Consider the following 26100-nt stretch of genomic DNA (forward strand, 5'->3'; position numbering starts at 1 on the left):
AAAAAAAAAAAAAAAAAAAAAAAAAAAAAAAAAAAAAAGCTCTAAACACACACACATCTCCCACTCTGCTACCTGCTCAGTTTCTGTGTCACAACTTCCACTGCACAGGCTGTCAGGAACACAGACATCTTCCTTACTACAAACCAGACACTGCCATGGCTGCCCATAAGAGGCTTCTGAGACGTGCTCCTTGTGACTCCATAGAACTCAAGTGACAAACTCACTTCTTGCGTAAATGGAATGCTACTATGAAGAGTGGACATGATCAGTGTACTTGCACAGACACACCAGACTTCACAGCTTTCACTGTAAAACCAATGGTTTCTCTATTTGAAACAGCCAAGCTCATCTGTAGAGATTTTGCGGCTAACAAGCATTTGATTTCACTTTACAGCAACAATACGGCCATCGTATTACAAACACCATCAAATGAAATTTTAATTATTTTCTAAGAGTCACTTGGTAGCTGTTAATGAAGGCAAACTGTTCAGGAAATCCTGCCAAAAGAAAGTAATGACCAGAAGTGTACCAGTGCAGCAAGGTCTAACTTAACTGAACAACAGTTTTAAATCATTAAAAAGAATTGGACTCATCTACTATCAACATTCATCCCAACAGTGATTTTAAAGCATTTCTCCTAACCCAGAATCTATATAAGCTCTTGAAAAAAGTAGTTCAGAAATCATTAAATATACATAAATATCTAAATAAGAGAAACAGCTATACTATTACAGGCTTTCCCATTTAAATCTCAAATTGTTTTCAGTAACTTCTGTTAACCTCTCTTTACAGCTTTCTTAGAGTTCATAATGCTTCCTGCAGCCTAAAATAAAACAAACTGCAGAGATGTCAGAAAGCTATAGATGTGCACTTTAATTACCCTACATTAACAATGTCTGTCATCTGCATTAACATTGTAAACCAAAACAACACACGTAGATCCAGGGATGCATTTGCAAAGTTTGCACCCTTGGCCACCACACCTCTGCGGTAGCAGCTAATTACAGGGGTGAGCTATGCCAATATGGAGCTCATGCGTGTACTGCAAAAAAAAGAGCAATTCATAGTCCAGCTTAGAGAAAAGGCGCATATTTTGTACTGATATTATTAGATTGGTATTTTTCACAGAGCTGAAGTGAACTAAGTTTCCGTATACATCAAATAACCGGAGAGTGCAACTGAACCACCACTTTGTATCACTTTACATTTCCTTATAAGGGATCTGTAACACAAAAATATTTAAACTACTCTGATAACCCTTTGACATAAACATACTTATCTCCAAGGAACAAAAAACCAGCACATCTTTAGCACAGCACAGAAATACCGAATTTAAGAGCTATTTCATTTGTAAATGCTTCTTTATTAGAAGAATGCTTATTGCTTCACCAGTTCATATTCCCAGTCTCTGGTCTATTGAGCAAGTAAGTTAAACAACATCTATGCATTTTTATTAAGTTATCTCCACATTATTGTTCTTGATCTCCACTGGTGAAAGCTCTAAATGAAGAAACACAGTTGCTGAGCACTGGAGGCACTCCTCATTTAAAGTACCTTACAAGAACAAAGGGTGAAGCCAAAAGTTAATCTCATTCATTCAGCACAATAAAATCTTTCCAGGGAGAGTCTCCATAATGATCAAAAATCAATCATCAAATGTGTGCAAAACCACAGTTCTTCACCCATCAATTCTAGCACTCACAGCACTCCCGCTAGTGTTACAAGTCTTTTTATTTACAAATATTTGAATCACTTCTCTAAAGAAACAAAACCAACAACTACATGCAAGGTTTTAATTTTCTCTTAGTGTCTTGCCATGAAGTTTGTTCTAACATTTCTCCAGCAGGCCAAGAAAAGCAAGTATGTGTCAAGGTCAGAGAGAAATAGTTGGTTCTTGCTTCATCTGAATTCCAGTTCTGGGCAACAAAAAAAAAATCCAGCAATTTAAACAGGAAACTGGCTTGACAGTTCTGAATTCATCTTTTCCATGAATGGAGAAGCAACATGCAGCAAGTCTGTCTGCTTCTACTTGTTTCATCATTGAGGGGAGAAAAAATTTTTTTTAAAAAGCCTTAGATTTGGTATTACTAAAAATCATCTGCAAGTAATGGTTGGTTTAATAAAACTACTCTTTAAGGGAACATGTGATATGCAAATTGCAGACCGGAGCAGTGTTTGGCTTTCCTAATACTATAGAGTTGGTTTCTAATATGAACTGGAGTCTCTTGTACAAAAATTCTGAGGATAATCAAGTGCAAGTGCTGCCAGGTCACCATTCATTGTTATACAATTTAGTGTAGTTTTGATGACATTGCAAGTACACTGTGGTTTCACTACGGCTGATTTAGAGCTTAACTGCTGCACTGTTTTCTTTAAAAAAATCAATTTTATTGGAATAAATTCCCTTTTGTGACAGACACTGTTCATATTTGCTATTGAAATAACAGAGCATGCATAATCATGAGGATATTTCCTTAAAATCTGAGCCACTACGGCAGTGAGTCAGAGGAAAAAAATACCTTTTCTAAAACAAGAGCCATACTTCATCTAAGAAAAGCAGTAAGAAATGAGACCAGGACCCCAACTTCAGAAGGTGCAAAATAATTCAGAAGTACTCAGCAGCATACTCCTCTGAAAAGGTGTCTTCTTGACCTCATGTTTTGAGTAGCCCTCTTATGTCAGAAGTCATATGTCATAACCTTCCTAGTTAGCCTGAGCTGTAATGTTTTACTGTGATAATATCTTGGTATATTAAGTTCCACAGGTCAAATGTCTTTGAGAGGTCAGCTCATTCTTGCACCCAGCCACATGAAGACATTTTTTTTCACTCAAGCATCCCTCCAACTCCACAGACTGCTAACAGGCAATGCTGGGTTTGAATATAAGTTCAACATAGAATACTGGTAAAACAACCTGAGCCTAAAACAATCTTTCCCCAATGACTACATTTAATTTGAAAGAGACGTTAAGCCAGTTTTACTACATAGTACATTTTTCATCCTTGACCATGCACAGACTCACAACACAGGCAGACAGTGCAAGAGGCATAAACTAAAATTTTCAAAGTAGTCGACAAGTCTTAGAAATGGTATTATAGAGGTTCCTTTGAAAACTTCAGCTATGCTTTTTGCAAGGCTCCTCATTTGCTTTTTTTTTGTACAAGAGTTAATCAGATAATTTAGCAATAAGTACTCAAATAATGCATACATAGAAAGGAAAAAAAATTCTCTTGCATATAGAAGGAAGCGGGGAAAGGCAGAGGGAGGCAGGTTATAGTGTGAGTTTTTGAGGGAAGTACTTTTTTGGTCTACCTTTCGTGTATGGGAGTTCAGTATGCTTCAACTGCTACTTCAAAAACGCCCTATTTTGTCTGCAGAGCAAACTAAAAGGCATCTGAAACCATTAAACTTCCAAGTATTTCCCAGAACAACTATTTAAAAGGACACATAGTGAATCCTGCTTAAAATTTAATAACAAGAAATATTTTATAATGTCTGAGGAAATCTAGGAAATCTAGAATGTCCTGAGCCTCACAGTTTGTCCATACTGTATGGAACTATTTCAGGATGTATTTAAAACTGCTCATTCATGAATACTCTTTCCTAAAACATGTAGGTTTGGCACTTCCATGTTTTGGTGTGTACTTCTTTAACAAAACTATCCGATGCACATTATTCACAGTGTTCTAAAGTGGCCTGCATTAGAGAAAGCCTCATCCACCTCCTCATTTCACATAAAACCATTAAACTGCTCTGAATGGTAAAGTAGTCTTTCTGTAATTATAACTCTAAATTAAGGCTTTTGTCGTGTTAATTCTCCAGGAAAACTTGTACCTAAGTTTTACAATGAAAGGAAAAACACCAAAATACATCTTACTAAAAGTTTATGAATGAATCCATTGTATCACTGATGAAATATGCATAAAGCCAAAATCCGTTCTATTTCCACATTACTTTTTTTCCTTCTACAGGAACAGAAGCTGACCTAAAATGATTTTCCTTTCTGAAACCAAATACAGAGAGTGGGCGGTGCTGTAAATACAGGCTTTTCAGACATCTTAAAAAAAAAAAAGAAGTTATTAAGAATGCAACAAAAAGAAATTTAAGTCATTAATGGAAACTTTACACAAGACCCAATTCTGCAAACACTTACGCAACTGAGTAACTTCACACACACAAATAATCTGCTTAAGTCCAGTGGGGTTACTCTTATTTTCAAAAGTACTCATACTTATTAAGTGTGAGTAGAATCATGACATGATAGATTTAACAAAAAATGAAATCAAGAGATTTCACTGTGAAGCTGGAAAACTTCTTCCAAAAAGGCAGTACTCAAAACACTTTATCAAATTCTACTCATTTGCTCTAAGCAAAAATACTTACAATATTTAGAATTATTTGAGACCAAACCTGAAATTTCCCAAATGATGTGCAAATATTTTTAAAACAGTTAATTGGCTCTGGAGATACTAACTAGGTTACTAATTTTGGCAAACACTTTTCACACCTTAGGTATCTCTACAAGCCATCATGTTTAAGTGCTTAACAAGGAAAGCTTGCTTTTCAAAGTGCTTATTACTGCATTTTCGGTTGACTGCCATGGGATTTCCAAGTACTCAGCTCTTCTGAGTAAGGGAATACTTAATACCAGGACACAGGAGTGCAAATAAAGAAATCTTTAATTAGGTCATCCAGAGTTTACAGTTTTTACCTGAATAACTAATTTTTGCATTGTTCTAGAGATGATAAACTATCATACACCAAAAACAACCAAACAAAACCAAACTCCTAGAAATTACGACACAAAGCACACACCCTTTTTAAGAGGTTGCTAATAAAAGACTGGAGCTTTGATCTTCTTTTGAATACTCATAGACTGGCAGAAATATCCTTAACCCTCCAAAATATATTCAGTCATTTCTGAATGAGCATTAAATAGAGGATGACTTCACATGAGACGTCCTTTAATCCTTTGTGGATTACTTTGTTGTCTAAACACATAGCAAAAACCCTCCTGTTGTACCTCTCCCTGGATCTGTGGATAGCATTCTCTACAACTTGGATGCAATAAGCTGCAGTTCATTTTTCAAGTGTAGAATCAATATTCTGAAGTGGCAATCTGGGTGGGTTTTCTTCCCCTTGTATGAATGCTTGTAACCATTACTGAATCATTTCTCATCTGCTATCTTGCATAACATCAGCGACTGCTCTTTCAACTTTTGCCTTTGTTTCTGCTGCATCTCCATTTTCAGAACCTGCTTCCAAACTCATTTTGGAGGCATTTAGTCATAGCAGAGAAGTAAAGTGACTTCCTTGGAATGCTCAATTTGTGCTATGTCAAACAAACAAACAAACAAACAAAAGCACACTGAACATATATATATATAAAAAAAGTCACTTCCTGATACTTTCACTGATTTTTCTTCTCCTAAATTTTAGGGTGTTAGTGACTCAGCTTCCAAATGAAACTGATGCTGAAAAGCTGTCAGGAAACTATTTATATCTTGCAAGATATTAAGTGTTGCAAATGTTTATGTTGTAATTTAGAGGAATTATCTGTTACCAATACTTCAACTGTCTCAATCACAGATTTCCTAACGTAACACACCCATAACCAAAAGCCAGATCAATACACGTCTGATAATCACCAAACATAAATTGCCCATTTATAGTATTGATCAGCAGCTTTTTTTACACGTGCAATAGTTCGAGGGAATAACAGGCACTTGGCAGTATCAACACTGCGCTGACAGAGAGAGAAACTGGCTGGCACTCGTGCAACATCATGTCAGTAGATACCACGTCTATCAAACACTGACAGTTTGGCAGATCAGACGCTCTCTGCCATAATGTCATAATGACTTCAATTTACTTCTCCACAGCACCCAAGGGCTGCGATTTCATCAGCTATCCAAGTCTCTTCTCTTCAAGAACAAGACTCTTGATTTTACATCCTTGACAGCTTCATATACTCCTTTAAAGGTTCCTAGTAGGCATAACCAGAACAGTAAGAAACACAAAGCTGTTAACCGGTTTCCTCATAATTTATACGAGTCACTTAAGTTTTATTTAGCACCTAAAATTTCCTGCTCAAAATTCAAACAGCAGCAAGTTTCAAGTACTGTAAAACAAACAGAAGAAATAAACTCCATAAACCCATTGGGGTAGCAATTTTCACAAGCCCAAGGTTGACAGGGCTGCCCAAACTTCTAACTGAATTCTAAGACGCTAGCATTCAACATCCAGAAATGGGCTACCATTCACCAAGAGGAGGCAAAACCAGCTTTAACTGAGAAAAGGCTGCAGCACAGACATGAATGCTGATGTTCGCTCCTCTCTATCCATGAGTGGAGAAAAGCACAGGCAGCAACATGCTTTCCAATGGCAGCAGTGGGAAAAAACACACATAACTGCATTAGGTCACCAAGACACCATCAGCAACCAGGAGAAACTCTGGTATTTCCTCACAGTTAAGTCAGATGCTGCAACAGGAGGAATGACTATGTCAGTCAACAGTTGGAATGAAACTGCTGTTTGAGTTTTGTCATTAAAATGTTACAGGTTCCTTAAATTCACTAAGCCAGTATTTTTAATAGACAGGTACTTTTTTTCCTTTCCACCTTCCAACTCCCTCAGGCCTTCTCTGATGGCCAAGATGACTTAAATACTTTACAGGGTCTTGAATAAAACAGTTAGAATCTTTTCCTTTAAAGCTTAATGAGTGGAACAAAAATGTGCTCTCAAACCTAATGTGCCAATCAAACCTATTCTTTTGAAAGAACAGAGAGACTCAGAACTGAGAACTCAAACATGGGTTTCTGTATGCGATTTCTGTTTGCCACAGGAAACATTTTGGTCTTGTAGAGCACAGGCAGCTAGACCTACACTTCTGGTAAATTGCAGGTAGAAAAACCTACCTATCTGAAAGTGAAGAAAGGGGTGAGGAGGCAGGCTTTCCACCAGAGGACTTCAAAGCACTCACCAGAACAAAATGTCTCAAACAAAAATGTCTCAACGATTCTAGTGGAGGTGAGCCACCACTTCCAGGCTATATCCCTGGCCTCATGCATCCACCTTTTTCACCCCATCCCTCCATCAGGGCTCTACCCTCCACTAAATGGCCACTACAGCTAAGACAGACACCGTGCCATGAGGGACAGGAGCTTTCTCTTATGGGATTTGGTTGCTTAAGAAGCCTAGCCCATTGGCCTTGAAAGGATAAGAGACCCATACAGCATGAGGCAGAACTTCCATGTTGTTGCATTAGCATAAAGCAAACTACTCTTTCATTGTAGTTTGTACTCCTGCACTGGTTGCATCCTATGCACAGGGGGAAAAAAAATAGCTTGATTTTATCTTCAATATTTATTTTAAAAAAATAAAACAACTTCTCATTCACCTAATAGCTTTTAAAAATAAAGTAACAAAAAACAATCCTGAAGAAAAGTTTATATAGGCTACCAAGCTTACACCACAGTAAGTGACTGTTTTATAAACACAGAGTACTTACATCTTAACTCCTCTACTTTGTGAGATCTTGTTTATCTGAAGTAGTATGCAAACTCTGTTTGTTATGCTGCAAAACCTCTCCAGATTATTAAATTTGTAAGATCAGGCCGACGCCTGCTACACTGCTGGATGCCTCACCTGTCAGTAACCACAGGACAAGTAACCAAGCACAGGACAATCAAATCTGACTGCACCCTGGTGACTGCATCAACTTGGTCTTACCACATTTTAGCATACCTGTCCATTGCTACATCCCAACCAAATCCCTTCCTCCTCACTCTTCAAGAGTTTGATAGCACATCCAGCGTCTTAATGATGTCTCTCAGCTGACCTGGTTTTCACATTTATCAGTGTCACAACCACCAAAAAAAAACCCAAAACAAACCACACAAACAATGCATACGGATTAAAACCAAACAAAACTGAAAAACCACATTTCTCAATATTGACTCAGCCATTCCATACCAAACCTTTCCTGAAAGGAGAGGTACAGCAGGCTGAGGAACACACCTAGCCCAGGATCTCTTCTCAAGGTCACCTCTCCACCAACAGCCATAATGAAGGGCCATCTCTAAGCCCAAGTGCACCTCTACTTTTGGCTGGGCAAGAAGGTATATTTTTTGCTCTCTGAAAATAACCTTGGATTTTGAACTTTGTTTTCAAAGCCTTTTAAAGTTTTTCTCATTTTACACTGGGGAAGATTCCACGTCCATTTGTGTCTCCAGATGCTGATAACGGGATCCAATGAATACACCAGTCTTGCTTACAAGCTTAATATTTGCACATTCCTAGTGGGACTACGCAACTAAGTAAAACTGCTCATAGCAGAAAGTTTCAGATAAAACAGGTATACTCGACATTGCAGCGAGCACTTCCTTGAAAATGTTAAAATACCATTTTGGTTTACCCCAAACATTTTAAACTTGCAATATTATGTCCTTGACCAGAAAATTCTAAACCCAATGTTTCATATTAATCACCTCCCCCCAGATAAACCCTATGTTGATATACAGTTTGTAAAATTTACGCAGTTTTTAATGAGGAAGAGGTAGTTTGGGGTGCTTTTTTGCAAGGAGAGTAAATAATTCTTTGCCTTGGAACCTCACAGCCACACACCAAAGAAGAGTCGTCTTTGCAGTGACACCTGCAGTGACTTCCTCCAAGCACATATGCAAGCAGGCAGTGTCAAAACATGCTTCCTGAAGTGATGCCTGGGAATAGTTTTTGGCCAGAAGACATCCATATAGGAGTTGCAACATGAAAACTTGTGGAGGGGAGCGGCAACGTGCTACCCTGCTCAACCGCTCCAGCTGTCACAATGGGGCACGTGGAGCAACCAGGCAAGAATATCTCACCTATGCTATGTCAGCACTGCATTTATTAGGTTGTTTTTCATTTATGTAAGTTGGTATTTTAGCTTTCCTAAACCTTCTTTCATGTTCTCCTCTCTCTCTTTTTTGAGAAAAACCCACAGGAACAAATGGTCCCACCTGCTCCTTCAGTTCCTGACTTTGCACCTGCAGCTTTGCCGTCCTTCAGGCACCTGAGTGGAAGCATCAGCTGGGACTTGAGCCCCCAACCTGCAACCCCTTGCAGCAGGGCTATCCTGCACGCTGGGATTGCATTATATACCCAACGTGGCTTTTAAATCATCCTGATTGTGACAGCCTCCCTTAGGATAACCTCAATGCTGTCATTTGAGCTACCTCAGACCTCTCTGATTGAGTATAATAAATCACGGCTGACTTGGGAAGAGTATCAAGCGCCTCAAGGTCTTGAAAAACACAGCCAGTGGGGAGCTGTAAGGATCCTGACACTTTATAGATATGAAAACTACATCTGAGCATCAAGTGCTAAATCGAGTGCTCGGGCGTACTGTGGATCCGTGACACTTCCAGGAGGACTCTAAATCCATAAACGTATGGATGGACGACACACATTATGCCAATACATAAATACAGCAGTTTCAAGCAGTAGACAAACTGTTTCTCCTGCCACTTACTATGAACTACCTGCTTTTAACACCCTAGTTAGAAACATTTCAAATAGAAGCACTGATTGCAAAGCAATTATCTGAGCTCCAAAATTAGGCAACAGTGAATCACTAATTGCCTCTGAAACCAAACCCCCAGTTGTATAGACTGACCCACATGAGCGAATCTTTGCAGTCAGTTCAATAGACTTCCAAGGGGCCATTAGGATCTGCCTACATGGATCAGCTTGCCAGATCAAGGATGAGTGTTAAATTACAGGCTTTGTACTCATGGCAATATGTTGATTAAATAAATAAAGAACGAAAGATCAATTTTGTTACTGGCAGCATGGCAACCCCATGCAAAAACTTCAAAACCTATTTTCATTTTGAACTCACTCTAATATTAGTTAAAAATATCAAATCAATAGCATCCTTTAATGTTTAACCAAACATTTGTCCCTGGTTAAACTCTGCCAACACTGGAAAAGAACCAGGGATTAATTTGGTTGAATGAATTTGGCTTTTAACCTAGACAATAAAATTTACTAGTATAAGAGCTTAAATCCCAACTGGCAATGTAAGGATGCCTTAGGGTACGCTCTGGTTCTTGCCAACACCACATATTCACCTCAGTAGCTTTAAAATAAATCTCTGACTTTTGTTTCCACACGTATAGGCATATATCGTGTTTATACTACACACACACACCAAAAAAAAAAAAAAAAATTACTTGCAAGGGTTAATTTGATGCTTGCTAATGCATATCCTCAAAACTATAAAGGACTACAAATAATCTACTTCTGCAAAACTAGAAGTAGGAAAAGGGAAAAAAAAGAAAAAAAAACCTGAAATCTGTTCTTTATCAAGATAAAAGAAGCAGAAATACTGAACAACTACAGGATTCTGAATTCACTCCAATAAATTGCTTTCTTATGTTTGGCATTAAGTTCATCTACACTTACTGCTATTACAGCTAGCAAGAATTTTTTTTAACAGTACTTAGCTAGGTGTCTTCTGTCATATTTGAGGAACTTCAGAAAACAATCTGTTTCTAAAGCCATCATCATGACAATTCCACCTTCATTTTCCCTTTACCCAACAAGTCATGTTCCATTTTCTGTTAACAACTGACCTCTTGTTTAAACAAATATATTCAAAGCATGCAGGTCTATCTCCTGTATGCCCAGAGGACGAAACTGGCCTAACCTACACCCCTGAATTCTCCACACTGGTGGGTAGAAATGACAAAGAGTTGAGGAGAATTCAAGCCCACAGTGTCCTGAAGGAGGCAAGTGGACAAAAGTGCACTACCATAAATACAAAACATTCTACATCATTATGAGGGGCCAAAGAGGCACTTGTACCTACAAGACTGCAGGTATTTCTGTTTGCATGACTTTAAACAGATGGCCAGCATAAATAACAGAATTGAAACAAACAATTTCATATTTTTCAAGTCCTGGCCTGATAACACCATTTTTTGTTTTCAATTTTTGTACATTTTTGTGTGTGCCCAGGCAATGCCAAACTTAGGATGACTAAGTCATAATATCACCCTATTTAGCCAGGCTGGGTAACCATTGCTAATGCTGGCAAACTCCTACTCACAAGAAAGTGCCTCTCAAGTCAGCGAGATTCCTCAGATGAGTAAGAAGTGCTCACTGATGTCAGTAAAGATTATCCAGTGAGGGCTTTGAAGGTGTTATTTTGTACTAGTGTGTGCGTGTGCACACGTACAGGAGCAGACATGACTCCGTAAAAGCCATGAATTCATCAACAACCTACAAGGCAGTATGGGTTACAAAAAAAGTTGTCAGAAAGTGAGATAAATGATCCTATGCCATGACCTCAAGGTAGGAATAACCTTAGTGTAGGCTGTACCTACCAATACCAGGATTAACATGACTCAGAGAGTACAGGGTTGAAGTAAAGTACACAGAAGCATGAGACAAATGTCATGAGTATATCTCCTTCTGCTAGCCCAGTTCCCTGCCATCCTGCTACACTTTCTATGCCCGCCAAACTTTTTCCTTGTTGGTCACTCTCATCTCCTGTGTGACTCTTCACTGTCATCTTTTCACTACTACCTCTCGATAACAGACACAAAGAGGGAGAGATAAAGAACCACCCTCATTTTCCAGGTAGCTGGCAGGTTAATTCCTGGGATGACCCAAGGACGTTAGCATTGACCACATTTTTAGGCACCCCCAGAATGATGCAGATCCAGAGCACCATGGTGCTGTTTTCCTGCAAGCCTGGGGCAAGACCAACTCCTGCACAGAAACCAGCTGAGTTTGGAGGAGAGCAGAAAACATTTCCACAGCATCACCACACAGGCAGCTGACAGGATCAGGAAGACTCTGGCCAATTTTTTGCCTTGTATTGTGTATACCCATTCAAACACCAGATGAGGATCAAACGCTGAGGTTGGCTTCCCCCCACTCTAGTAAAAGGCACAGTAAATTCAATTCTAATAGCTTATTATTGCAAAGAGGGCTGTGATAATTAACAGACATTTATTAGCATTTAATTTGACAGCAGATATGCTTCAGAGAACTTTAATGATCCATTAATGGATCCATACAACCACATGTACACAGAGAAGATAAAATCAAGTCCTGGGACTTGTTCTTACAGTGTGTTTGTACATATCCCAGGACAGCAGCAACAGATCATCATTACTACTGGGTGCCACCATATGACAACAGCTTATAATTATACTCTCTTGATAAATCGTAATCTTCTGTAAGCCTAAACCGCTGACTTTGTGTCAGATAAAAACAGATGCCTACTGTGTTCCCACACGCCTTTACCTGACCATCATGTGGTTAGATTTAGAGGATGACTGTTAGCAAAAGGAAGTTATCAAAACCAAAGAAGCCTGGAAAAGGGAACTGCTGCAAGTTCTCATTTTATCCCCTTTATAACGCTAAAAACATAAAGTCATTACTTATTTTTAAGTGATCAGAAATGTTATTCCCAGCACATTCTTTGTAAAAGTAACCGAGTTAAGGATGTAGCAGTAAAAGCCACATCTAGAAAATGCGCTTTCAGGACAGATTCATCACAGTATTCACAGAAAAGACAGAGGATGAATAACAGACTTCCCAAGTACTTATTTTTTAATGGCTGGTTTTGCTGACACACATCTATCACAAACCTAGCTAGCCCTAACAAATTCCATTCATTCACAGCAATTTCTTTGTTTCCTTTTTTAAGGAAGTTTGTTACCAGTGCTAAAAATTAATAAGCCTTAGGTGGCTGTTAGCATCCCGCCTGATATCCTCCCAACCCTTCTGTGACAACAGCCTGGTTTCTCAGCATAGCTTCGTCCTTCTCACAGGCCCCTTGCAACACTCAGACTGCTCCCATTTTCATCCTGAACACAAACCTGCTCCACTTCATATTCCTCCTCCAAAAACTCTCATGCTCAGCATGCCATATCCACCCACTCATCCCAAGTCTCTTGCCACCTTCAGGTTTTGAATGTTGACACCAGCTCAAGTTCAGGAGTGTGCAGCAGTTGATAAAACCAGACTGCAGAGCCAAGCACGTCTGAGGGACAGGAGACAGGAAAAGGCTCTTCAATGAACGGTGATTTGTGCAGTACAAACCAAGTCTTAACTCTGTTACAAAGTAACTACACAGAAGAAAAGTTCATTTACCTTACACACATGCAAACACATGTGCTCAGCCAACCTCCTCTGCTTAACATCTCTCCACAACCCCCACTACCACCCTAATATTTCCCAGGCCCCCTGGTGACGAAGCAGGACATGCTAGACACCAGACAAAACACCAGGTATCTTCCATACCCTGGTCCTACGCTGCGCTGCACACTCGCATCTTGTTCTCATGATGCTGGGATTTTAGAGACCACCCAGCAGACCAATGCCACGGGAAATAAAACAAGATCTCAGACCATGTTAATCCATCCCAGACATCCATTAATGCTGTACAGGGACATGATGACCAGGGGAGCTTCAGCCAACACCTCAGCCTCACTGGTCATGAAGAAAAGCATCACCAAGAGGAAATTATTCTTTTAATACCTTAACACAGGTAACTACAGATTCGTCCCATGGTAATTTCTGATGAAACAAAGTACAAAGACACCTACCTAAAGAAACTCAGTGTCTCTAGGTATAGGGGAAACTGGTTCTCTGCCTTCAACAGTCTTCCTGGACATCCACAGCTTCCCCAAACATCCACTTTCTCTCCCTTATTTCTGCATGATCTTGTTACATTCTATTTTCCTTTAAGGCTGTGTTCAGCTCCTCACTCCCTGTCTTCCTCTCCTCCAGCTTTTACTGCAGCTTCTGTCAGTACCAGCTCTTCACTGCCTCTAAGCAAAGAGATCGATGCTCACGCCAGCCATGAAATGACTGAGAGACCTTTACAAGTGAACCACCTCATACTGGCATAGCTCCGCTATCCCAAACACAAAAGGTGTAATTACCTTACTCGTGGGTGGAATTACACAAGGAGTAATTCTGGTTATCTGGTCTTCAATAAACTTCACAGAGCTGCTGTAAGACTCCATAAGAAAACTTGAGTCATCCTAGTCAAAATCCATTAGACTCTAATGGCATGGAAGGAAGGTAGGGAAGATGATGTGTGAAGAGCATCTTTATTACTTCTCCACAAAATTATTTTTCTTTCTCCTGAGCAATGGGGTTTTTTTTCCTGTGCGGAGGAAGCACCAACTCATAGAGCAGTGTTTCCAACCCTACTTAGCCAGCAGGACTGCTGAAGGCTCCCAACACTGCAGAGTACCCTGCACTGGGTCTGCACAATGAACTGCAAGAGAGTCGAAACCAACTTCACACAAACTTCCTGACCCTGCCACTGCCCTGGGCTGCTCATCCTTTGCCAAATCCATTATGCTCTCTCTCCCATCTTCCAGGAGCATAAAACTCACAGAAAAACCACATTAAGCAGGTAAACATCTGTCTTACTCTCCAGTCCAGGTAATACAAGTCTTGATCCTTGGACACCAGTCCCAGAGCCTGTAGGACTCTTGGACAAGCTTTCTAAAAGGGCAGAAGAGGACCTAGTCTTTAGAAGGGTATGGAACTGACCTGATCTCTTCTATCTCAAGGAACTACTTTCTTCCCTTTCACCAGCCTGCCAAACTGGTCAGTCCCTAATGGATTCCTCTTTAGCTAGTATCTTCCACTCCAATATCAAACCAGGTCATCATTTCTCTTCCTAAAGTTCTTGTTCTTCCCCTTATTTTCTCTCAGAGCCAAGGACCCCAAAACAGTTATGTGTCTCTCCACTAATTTCTGCAAGTGCTCCAAATCTACCTAAAAAGTTTCAGAAATCTTCACCTGACATTTCATTGCATTTCACTTGGCAAGTATTGAAAAGCCAAATAAATATCACTAGGTTAGCTCAAGCTGTACACTGGCACAAGGTAGCAAACAGTGTGAAAGTCACAGCATCTCCTGAGCTAGACAGTAGAAAATAAGAGTGACATCCAAAGGGCTCCATCACGACTCTCATCTTTTTATGAGAACTCAGCAGGGATGCCCCAGTTTGCAAGTCTATCCCTAATGCAGAGACGAACATGTGACCTGCAATACACAGGTGGCAATTAAAAAGGTTTTGTTATGCAGGGGTACACACACTTGTTTGCAAGTGAGAACAGGACACACAGAAGCCATCAGTCTACTGTATACACTGTATATCATATACATTGTCATGACTAAAAAATGCCCTAGGTTCTGCACTGGAACAGAAGACAGAACAGCAGGCAACTCAGTAACAGGCATTTAAAATTTTGCGCTTAGTGGCCTGCATGAATTTCACAGATAACTTTACTGCTTTCACTCAGTTTTTCAGACTTTTAACAAGCCAACCCATCCTTTTACAATACCCAGGCTCCTTAGACATCTATTCCAGAGTATAAAAATGCAGGGGGGGGGAAGGCTGCCCACAGTCTAGAAACAACTTCTGAGCTCTAGACATGCTCCTTTTAAGTGCATGAAACTTTGAAGTGAAATATTAGCAATCCTCCCCTTTTGCACTGCTTACTTTTGTGATGGCAACCTATAATCCCTAATCAACCTAGAAAATAAATGACCAATAAACCAATCTGCTTGTAACCCCATTAACAGATTCTGGCTTCAGTATCAACAGGGTAATTTGCTGAGACTATTTTTAATCCCGACTGCTAAACCATTAATCCCACAATTTCCACATAGTATTTCCACCACCACCTCAAATTTACCAACAATTTTGCAACTCATTATAAAGCAGATAAATAAATAACATTTGCAAATATACACCTCCTGGCACTGGAGAACTGAGAGACTCCGATTACTCGTCTGATCCCGTTAAAGCCATTACTTTCTAATTGGAAGGAGTCATTCAGAAGCAAAGCTGTGTGTCTGGCATGTCACTTGACACCTGGTATGTACCACTCATGATAAGATGAATTCTCCAATATGCTTGCCACAACAAGAAGTGGGTTACTTCATCATACCACCAACAGTCACAGGTCTCTACTAAAATCTGTTCCAATTTAATGGGACCAAGGTTATCAACATAAATTGTCATGTTTTCTCAAACTGGCATTAAAAGATTCTCCAACCATCATTATTAATGTCAATATAAATTATGCATTGAAGATAACAGCATTCATTACAGAGGTAAAATTTACCTGGAAGGAAAGAAAAAAAGAGACAAGCAGAGCAAATCTAATTAAAGTAAGTATTTATAGATTTTGTACAGCTTTTTTCTATAGTTATGAACACACTTCTCTAAAAGAGGTCTTAAAGTAAGCATTCACAGAGCCATCAAAAAAAGTACCATTGTGTTAATCAGCCAAAGGTACAGTTACACACAGAAGGTTGCAAAGGGACTGACTTGATAATACACAAGACTGGTAGTTTATCCAAGGAAGTATCAATGTGCTAGCACAACAATCTGGAAGACAGACCCTTGGATTCATGTAAGCAGTTACACACAGGAGGAAAGGCTGTATTTAGTGTCGGAAGGGTGGTGTTTAATGCTCCTTTTAACTTCTATAAATTACAAAGTCAGCCATTCCTAATTGGTATACATTAGCATTCAAACACCACGTTGAAATTAGAAGCTTAGCAGTTTTTCAGTACACTTATAGACACTTCACACAAACACATGAATAACCTTGTTGAAGTATTTTAGAATTTCAAGGTTAAAAGAAACGACTTCAGGAGACAGATGGTGAGCAACTGGTACCTCGCTGAGGAACGCCACCGACTTTTGAAAGTTCTCACGCAACACACCGTATGGGGCTAACTCCTATTTACTGTGCACCTTTGGGACCTCAGAGTAGAACCTCACCTCCTAAAACCCTGAAGATATGCATAGCTAGGATGGTACAGGGGAAAAAGAGCCTAAAAATACAACTCCCAGGGGCTCCAAATCCAAAGGGAAAATAAGATATCTTATTTCCCTAATTGCATAGTTTAAGTCAAGCCTTAAGCCGCCTGATTCATGGTTTTATCATACTTGTGGCTGCCAATAATGGTACCAGCTCACCAATACAGGTGCCTCCCAGTCTACCGCAAAGGAAGCCAGAAAGCATCCATTAAAATAGACAAGTAAGCAATCTCTGTGTGAAGGGAGTCGGGGGGGGGGGGGGGGGGGGGGGGGGGGGGGGGGGGGGGGGGGGGGGGGGGGGGGGGGCGCGGCGGGGGGGGGGAGAGAGAAAGTCTTTGCAAGCGCACACTCAACCATCAAAGGAGCAGCTCTAGTTTCAGCCAGCAGAGAGACTGTAACACCTCGCCCCGCAATCCTTTACAACACACTGTGTCACTGGCTATTGTTCATAACTCTTCCCGCAAATCATTTCAACATCCAGAGACCAACTATGTCTTAAGGAAATTATTTCAGAAGGGAAATATTGCTTACTCATGAACCTGGTATCACTGTAACAATGAGGTAAAACAGCTAAAGACAAGCACATTGCACAATCCCAAATGCATCATTTATTGTACTAGATTTCAGAAAAAGAACATTCTAAAACATTGAAATAAATCAGAGTATAAATGTGACTTGTTGTCGGCTCATACAATATGGGTTAAATGCTACCATATGGTGAGTGCACACACGTTACCCTTTTAAAAACAAAGAAAAAAAAACAAAGAACATGGCTAATCTCATTCCCAAATCTATTTTTAAATAAATAAACGCGATTGTTTTAAAATTAGGCTACAATTGTGACTAAAACACCTCAATTTCCACCAGCCCCTCTCCCTCTTTCTTTACTAAAAACTAACACTACTTCATTGCTCACCATCTTTTTTTAAAAGACAAGGAAAAATTACTATTCAGTCAGCTTCATCCCCGTAATAAGCCAACACAAGCATTTCTATGCAGTGTAAAAATAGTGACAAGCCAACTCACCGTTCTTCCTTTATTATACCTGCCAGAAAAGCAAAGCATGCATGCATGTGTGTGTGTGTGTGTGTGTCTGTGCAATACGTTAAAACTCACTGACATACGATCCGGTTTTCAGCACACACTCCCAACAGGACCTGCCCGATAGACAGAGCTCTCGTTTTCTCTGCACCCCCAGCATGTACTGAGACACACAGTTTCGGTATACTCCCAGCCAAAAAATAACAACAAAAAAAAGGACCAAAGGAAACACGTATGAAATACACACAGTGTAGCTGGAACGGATGCTGTTGGTTTAAAAATTGTCTGTCTAGCCTCTGTGCTGAGTATTTGTTTTTATCATTATAACACAAATGAAACATGTCAGGAGTCTAAAAATAGCTACAAATTGTAATTACATATGCTTTGTAGTTTCTGTTATACTTTGAAAAGAAGATTAAAAGCTAGATCATTTTAGAAACCGGCCTTAAAGATTTCTGGAGCCAAAAATTCTTCTACTTTGCTATTTGGAGCACGCTGCTGGAAAACATTTCCTTTGGGACATAAATATGACAGCCCCAACATGGAGAAGCCAGCTCCCAACACCATACAATGAGATGGCAGGAAAGAAAAGGAAGAAGAGTAGACAAAGAAAAAAGTAATTTCTTAGAGATTCTAAGAGCACCCTGATTACAGATGTAATACTATAAGCTTTAATTAGGAGCTAAGTGCTGTGTGCTAAATTCATCCCCACACACGGCACTGTATATTCAGAGTCACCCTAAGTAAGTTACCTTGGGTTTACGATGACTGTACAACAGCAATGCCCGGCCTACAGCTTCTGCAATAGCCCCTTAATGAAACGTGGATTTTGTTGAACAAGCATTAAGCTACGCAATATCCTGCTGATACAAATTAAGTTCTTTCCCATAAGCAATGAATTAAATGAAAGGTTAGCAAAAATTAATTTTAAGTAGTCATCAGAAGGTAAGCACTCTTGAATCTTGAGTAAAGAGCCTTTGTTCCTCCATGACATAAAACAGTTCAGACCAGAGTCTTCAGCAGCCCCTGTCCCAGTGTCCCTGCAATGGGCACTACGTGCAACGTTAGCTCACAACTCGGGAGCAGTAATCAAACAACTTATTTTACAGCAGCTGTGTGCTACTCCTATTATACCTGCTAGAATTTATTAGGCAATAAATAGTTTGGTAGCAACTTAAGAGATGCAAGTATTGCCCATCCACACGCTAATTTAATCTCAGAACACACGCTTAATGCCCCGAGTCCGTTTGCATAAGCACTGTTGCCGTAATACAGTTTCAGGAACACAAGGAGAAACTGCTAACATGAAGTGTGTAACAATGCTGATGCACCGCTATAGATAACCAAGATGTAAACAACATCAAAAAAACGAACAGCCAGCACTGAGTAATCATCACATTAAAAAAAAAAAAGGGGGGGGGGGAACACAACAGAGCTCACTAGCTTCAAATGGCTAAGCAGGTTCAGCAGATCAAGAGACCGAACATTTGCTGACTAACAGTTAGGTAATGAAAGTAAACATTTGCAATGAAGTCATCATCCTCATGAAAGCCATGGCAGTGTTAACTACCTGGACCATAATCCACTCACTAGCAGGTTTCAGTGCAGGCTCACTAACATAATATTTACTAGAACCACTCCAGCTGGAAAAGGAAAGGAAGTTCCATTTACTTCTAATGTAGAAGTGACAACCAAGAAACACTGCTATCTGTTGAGCTGTTTTAACTCCCAAGTACTGTACTGGGGACACCCAGAGAGTTTCTGCGAAGTTACAATGGGTAACTGAACAACAGAACTTTGCCTTCAGTGTCTTGAGTCAGAACAGCTTTATCCTAGCACTGAAGTGTATAAATATTTGCAGCATGTAAAATGACTGCTGTGAAAAAACAATGTTGCTCCAAGTTTCAAATATTTGTATTGCAAATAAGTAATCAAATAAATGAGACTCTTTTATTTTTTTCCCAGGTTTTTTTCTTTTTTTTTTTGCCACACTCTGATGAGGCATCTGAATTAAGTTTATGGCTACAGAAAAAAACACACGACCATAGTAAGTTTTAGCAGATTTCAGATTCGCATACAGAAACTGTAATTCCACCCAGAATCACCCTCATGCAACTCCGAATAGGCAATGGGAGTGGCAAGTGTGCTTATAAGGGGGCAGCACTAGGTTCACAAGCAACAAGTCAATTCACAGGACGGTTGTACATGCTTTTATCCAATTGAAGAACATCACACTTTTATGAAAAACAGTACTAAGTCCATTTCCCTCTTCTGTGCAGAAATCCAATGCTCATTTAGGCTTAAAAGGTATGTATCTACAAATTCATGCTTGTGTCTCAAAAACTTAAACAGGCATATTTTCTTGCAAAATTTGCAAGCCTGGACAAGCTGCTTCCTGCAAAATGCAATCACTCCATTTCAGCTTTCTATTTTGATGATTTTAAGAAACATTACAATCAAATCCAGATTTCCAATTTAAGTACACATGTATAGACTTCATCACTAGTCTCACAAAATCTTAGACATTGGTTCATTTTGCATACTGCATGTAATCCTAGAGAAATCCTGGAAGTTCTTGGCACAAATTTAAGTCTTCACAGAAGTGAGGCCTTCCAAGCTGACGTTCTGGATCATACCAAATATAGATGCCCTTCATTAGATAGGACCTCAGCATAAAACTCTCCAGTTAGGATCACAGATAACTAGAAATAACTGTTGACATCACCTGCACACAGAGGTTGTAACAAAAAAATCCAAATAAACAGGCTGCCCAAAGTTTGTAAGAGTTGGTGACTACATAATTTCTATAAGGATACTCTTCCAGGTCCCCTCTTGTGCAAGCACCCACAGCAGGGTGCATTTTAAAGATAACTCATTTTTCAGTCAACTGATGCCAAGGACACAGTTTCTTAAGGGGATTTGTAAAGTGTTAAGACATAAACACCCTCCTTTGCTAAAATGAGGGATCAATTCAATAGGCAGAGATTCAGAATGGTGGCACAATCGTTTTCAACCCCTTCAGTGAATACTTCTGTACTGATAATTGCTATTGTTAAATCTTGGTGACAGCACAATACTATGACCAATCATAAAAATCTTATGATGAACCTAATTTTTAAAGCAAAGACATTAGTCACTGTCACAGTGAAACTTTAATCTACAAAAGCTGAATGTCACTCCTCTTGCTCCATTCCAGGCAGACACAGTTACCGAGGTCACTTGCAAACAATAGTAGGTAGATTTCACCCTAGTGATGTAAACTGTTTTCTTTTCTATGATGCACAGAGAAGTAGTAGTTCACGGAGGGACTTTATGCAGCTCTTGATGCACACCTTCTCGCACAGCAATTTAGAAGGTTATGCTGAGCTTAGACAGGGGCTATGCTAACAAAGACCACTCCTCTCTTTAAACATGTTTTAGACCATTCTTTAGGACAATTGTTATTCTCACTGATGCTTTATTTTTTCCTTTCTTTTTTTTTTTTCTTTTCCCTCCTGTAGGTATTACATTTGCATACTAAACTGAACACTTTAGGGGGAGGGTACAATGCCCTATTGTTCACTCAGATCACATAGCACTTATCACGAAGTAGATGTCATTTCAACACCACTCAGTTTTATAGGAACTAAAGGCTTGAAAACAAACCCCAGGCAAGAATTTTCAGAGATAGCTAAGAAATAGTTTACACCAGGAGCCAGTAATGGTGTGCATGCACCAGTAACACAGAGCCCCAAAAAAATGACCTTATTGTACAGAGCACATTCAAGATAGCTATGGCAGCTACCCTTGTAAAACTAAAGATGTCTCCTGGAATAACCGCACCATGATACTAATTACACCACCAGTGTTCCTACACAACTTCAACTTCCAGTTCCACCAGGGAGGAAGCTCCAAAAACCACTGAAGGTTGACAGGTGACACAAAATGGGGTGCACAGAGCAGCAAGCACATGACCAGGCCGACTGCAGGCTTGCATAACTGAGGTGGAGGACATGGTGGTGGGAAACAAAGCAGCAGCGTCCACTGAGAGACAACATATCCTGGCCAGCTGCACCAGACAAAACTACCTGAGCAAAAGTACCAAAATACTCCCTACCTCGATGAAACTTCTGCTCCCATCACCACCACCCTCCCACCACTGCTCCCCCCAAAATATCAAACACTTCTTACAATACAATTATTTTTGGCCCACTAGCAGCAGCCAGCCTGGCAGGCAAGCACAGGAGGGTTGTCGCTGCACCCAAAGGCGCATTATCACCCGCACCTGCCTGTGGGACACAGATCCCATGCCACAAACACGGGTGCTTGAGCACACACGTGCACCTGCCTCAGTGAAGCAATCTCACACCTGGCAGGACCTACCGGCACACACGTCTGGCTCATGTGCAGCAATGCAATGTACCCCATCCCTGCCCTGCATGTGTGCATACACACCCCTATCCTGCCTGCCAAAACATCCTTCCCTGCCCTGCGTGCACCTGTCCTGCGTGCAACAGCGTGCTCCCCAGTATGTACATACACACTTTCCCCTGTCCCATCTACTTGCGAGGCTGACGGGGCGGGGCAGCTGCCGGTCACTGCCCTCCCTCAGGGTCAGCATCCTCCTGCTTGGTACTGGACACACAGGGCCTTAACACACCCACAAGAAAGCTACGGTCAAAAATCAGGATGCACGCATCCTCCAAAATAAAACTCTAGGCTATCAGTCTACCCACACATCATGCACAGGGAAGAGGACACAAGGGAAATCTGACACATCTTGAGAAAAACTCCCCCTCTCAAATCAACTCATATTATGCCATTCAGCTTTTGCCTAAAATTACACGTTTCTCTTTTTTTTTTTTTTTTTTTTTTTTTTTTTCTTTGGGTGGGGGGGAGAAGCCAACGAAATACACGGTTGCCAAGTCGAGTTAATGAAAAACCCTTTGGCTGTTAACTCATTTAGTGCAGCAAGCATGAAATAAAGTCCGTGGCACGGGGCCAAAGCGCAGCGGCCCTTTGCCGGGCGGGCTTCTGGGACCTCTCCCCGGCCGCCGAGCCAGCCCCGAGCACAGCGGCCAGCCCACGGTTTTGAGGAGAAAAATCTCTAGAAATTCGTAAATCCAAAAAAAAAAAAAAAAAAAAAAAAAAAAAAAAAAAAAAAAAAAAAAAAAAAAAAAAAAAAAAAAAAAAAAAAAAAAAAAAAAAAAATTGCACAAAAATCAAAATATCGATGGTTCCGCCAGGCCCGCGGAGATTTCTCATCAAGGCAGTTTTGCACCCACTTCCAAAATAAACCCGACCCCACCTCTCGACGGGGGTCGGCGACGGGGCATCAATAACGCGGCTGGGCGGGCGGTGCGCGCAGCGCCGGGCAGGGGGCAAGGCGGGGGCACAGCGGATCCCCGCCCCACCTCGCCGCGCCCCGACACCCCAGGGCCGAGCGGAGCGGAGCCGAGCGGGGCCGGGCCGGGCCGGGCGGTGGCGGGGGGCGGGCCCGCGGGCTGGAGCCGCCCCGGCGGGGCGGGAACGCCGGCGGGCGGGGGCTCGGCTCGGCGTCCGTCCGGCCCCATTCCTCAGCCTCCTCCACCGCCCCCCCACCACACCACACCCCCCCCCGTACCGCAGCACCCCCCGCGTCCCTCCCCGCCGAGGAAACTTCTGCGCTCGCAGGGAAAGAGTTCGGAACCGCAGCCGGGGAGACGCTGGGTGCGAGCGGGGGGGCGGCGGGGAGCGCCCGGCGATGGGGAGCGAGGGGAGGAGGAAGAGGCGGCGAGAGAGTTGCGCCTCTCCCCAAAAAGAGACTTTGACCCCGCATCGCTCTCCGGCGGACCTCGAATTACATATTTTTGTCACAGGTCGGATCCTAACGCAGATCGACACAGCGTCTAATTTATGAACTCATCAGCCTAATTTCATTATTTAATCATGCGCCCAGCAATCGTGTTTCCTTAAGAAAGGACTGACCTATTTTTGGCTGGAGATAAACGATCATGTTAACAGATGTTAATCTTGTAATCTGTTTTTCCTGTAAGCACTTCGCATACCCACGTTTCAGACATCAAAAAAAATAATAAAATCTTGCCCGAATGACTTGACGTCACGATTCAGTTCTTATTTAAAAAAAAAAAAAACTAGCAGTGGTTTCAAAGACATTAAATCTTTTTCACTTTATAAATGCTGATTTGTTCTGCCTCAACTCCCACAGGCTTTTATTTGCATTTCAAATTCCACAGGTTACACCAGTCGCCTTTTCAGAAAATGTAAACCAACAATAAGGCAGCAAATGGGGGGGGGGGGAGGGGAACCCTGCATCTGGATTAAATAAAGAACAGAATTAATGTTTCGAAAATAGTCCGAGCAAAATGATATTTGCACGTCCAATGCCCGAGCGCCTCCCCATCTAGAGGGGTAATGTAAAGGATAAGATGTGGGCACACACAATACGCATTCCCCAGAAGATCCCTGTCTGCTGCTGGGAGCTTATTAACGCTCCTAATAAATGGTGCTGACTCCAAACCGACACCTTTCGGCTTAAAACACTGGGTTTGTCTCCAGCAGTTAATTGCAGAGGTTAGCTGGTTTGAGGGGAAAAACAACGGCCGGCTGTCATGCTCCACACGCCTCCCCACACGTACTGCCAGTTTTAGCACCCCACCTTCTTCCCTCATAGCAAAGTTTACCCATCCAAACTTTCCTCAACTTGCCCAAGTGCTTAATTCGCATTAGGATCGCGACTCGGCGCTATGCTAATGATCACCGAAGATAGTAGCGGGGGGAGGGAGGGAGGGACGAGGAGGAGGAAAGCTTTTAGAGCACAAAATGTCTGGAACTGTATTATTTCTATTCTTCTTTTCTCTCCCTCTCTCTTTCCTTCCTTTCCTCCTCTCGACACCCCCCACACACACCCTTTTTTTTTAACACGTATATTAGACTCCCTGCTTCCCTCCCCACCCCACCCGCATCAAACGAGCGATTTTTCCTCTTCTGGAAATAATCGCTACGGAGACATTGTCCTCCGAGCCCTCCTCGCTGTCTATATGTGAATAATTGTTTTCTCTGCCCGCCCACCCCCAACTTCCTTTGATAAACTGTGTACTTCTCTAACGGGGATCAAGCAGCGACCGACTCACCACGGAACCGAGAGCGACTCAAAAAACAAGGGGGGGACACACATGGACACAGTCCCACATCGGGCATTTCACGCACACGCTGAATCAATACTATCGGGGAGGAGCGGGGGGGGGAAACAACCCACTCCTATTAATTGAAGTGGCTATTCGGGGTTCGAAGACCCATCACCCACCTTCTTTAGCCGAAGCATTTTACTTTAAAGTGAGGCAATTTGTTCTTTGTCTCTTAATGGATTAATATCGCAGTCCGCCCCCCCCCCCTCAACGCCCCTGACGGAGCGTACAAAGCCAAAAGGCTCCTGGAGCCCGCAGGGCTCCCCCACCCCCCCGCACCACCACTGCAGTAAAACCGTCCTCCTCGCCGAACAGTGCAAAGTTACCATTTTGGAGACGCTCCGATAACCGGGGGGACAGTCCTCCGGTACTCGGGGGGAGGCGCGAAGTTTTTTGTTTTTTGGGTTTTTTTTTCGGTTTTTTCCCCCCCCCCCCCCCCCCCCCCCCCCCCCCCCCCCCCCCCCCCCCCCCCCCCCCCCCGCCTCGCCCCGCCGCCCCTCACCTCCTGCGCGGCCGGCGGCGTTCGGGGAAGGGCGCGCCGAGCAGCCCTGAAGGTGAAACCACGCGCCGCATGCGAGCGGCGCCGCGCTGCACATGATCCGCCGAGCGGCTCCACTGGCGCGGGCGGGGGCGGCCCCGCCGGCCCCCGCCGCGCCCCGCGCCCGCGCACCGCCCCCGCCGCGCCCCGCCCGCCCCAGCCCCAGCGCCGCCGCCGCCGCCGCCGATGCCCCCGATGCCGCTGCCGCGCGTCCCCCGGCGGCCGCCGCGGTGTGGCCGGTGCGGGACCCGCACGCACACGCCGGCCACTATTGTCTCCGTGGAGCAAAGTTGGGGCGCGGGGCGCCGGTCGCCCCCGGGCGCTGCTGGAGCGCGGGGCGGAGGGCGGTGGGGAAGGGCGGGCTCTCCGCGTTTGTGCGGGCGCGGCGTGGCGCTTTTGCCGACCGCCGCCCCGGTTCCCACGTACCTCCTCCGCCGCGAAAGGTGCGGGCTGGAGTTGCCCCAGATGCATTTCTATGAGAAACTTTATTTTTCCTTTTTT

The 26100-nt window shown here is 42.4% G+C and overlaps 1 protein-coding gene across 2 annotated transcripts in view; it reads right to left on the bottom strand.

The window, feature by feature from the left end:
* The window catches only part of ZNF516 (zinc finger protein 516), a 98131-nt gene extending 72503 nt beyond the window's left edge, over positions 1–25628 (bottom strand). Inside the window, exon 1 of one of the 2 annotated variants that reach the window (XM_027886885.1) lies at positions 25564–25628. The gene's annotated coding sequence lies outside the window, so the exon portion shown is untranslated. Of the gene's footprint in view, positions 1–22606; positions 22898–25563 lie in introns of those variants that run through there. The other variant, XM_027886886.1, reaches the window with a different exon arrangement.
* Between the last annotated feature and the right edge of the window lie 472 nt (positions 25629–26100).

The sequence above is a fragment of the Empidonax traillii genome, unplaced genomic scaffold, assembly GCF_003031625.1.
Source record: "Empidonax traillii isolate 1590-97213 ecotype Southwest subspecies unplaced genomic scaffold, ASM303162v1 scaffold196:size3368384, whole genome shotgun sequence".
Classification (NCBI taxonomy): Eukaryota; Metazoa; Chordata; class Aves; order Passeriformes; family Tyrannidae; genus Empidonax; species Empidonax traillii.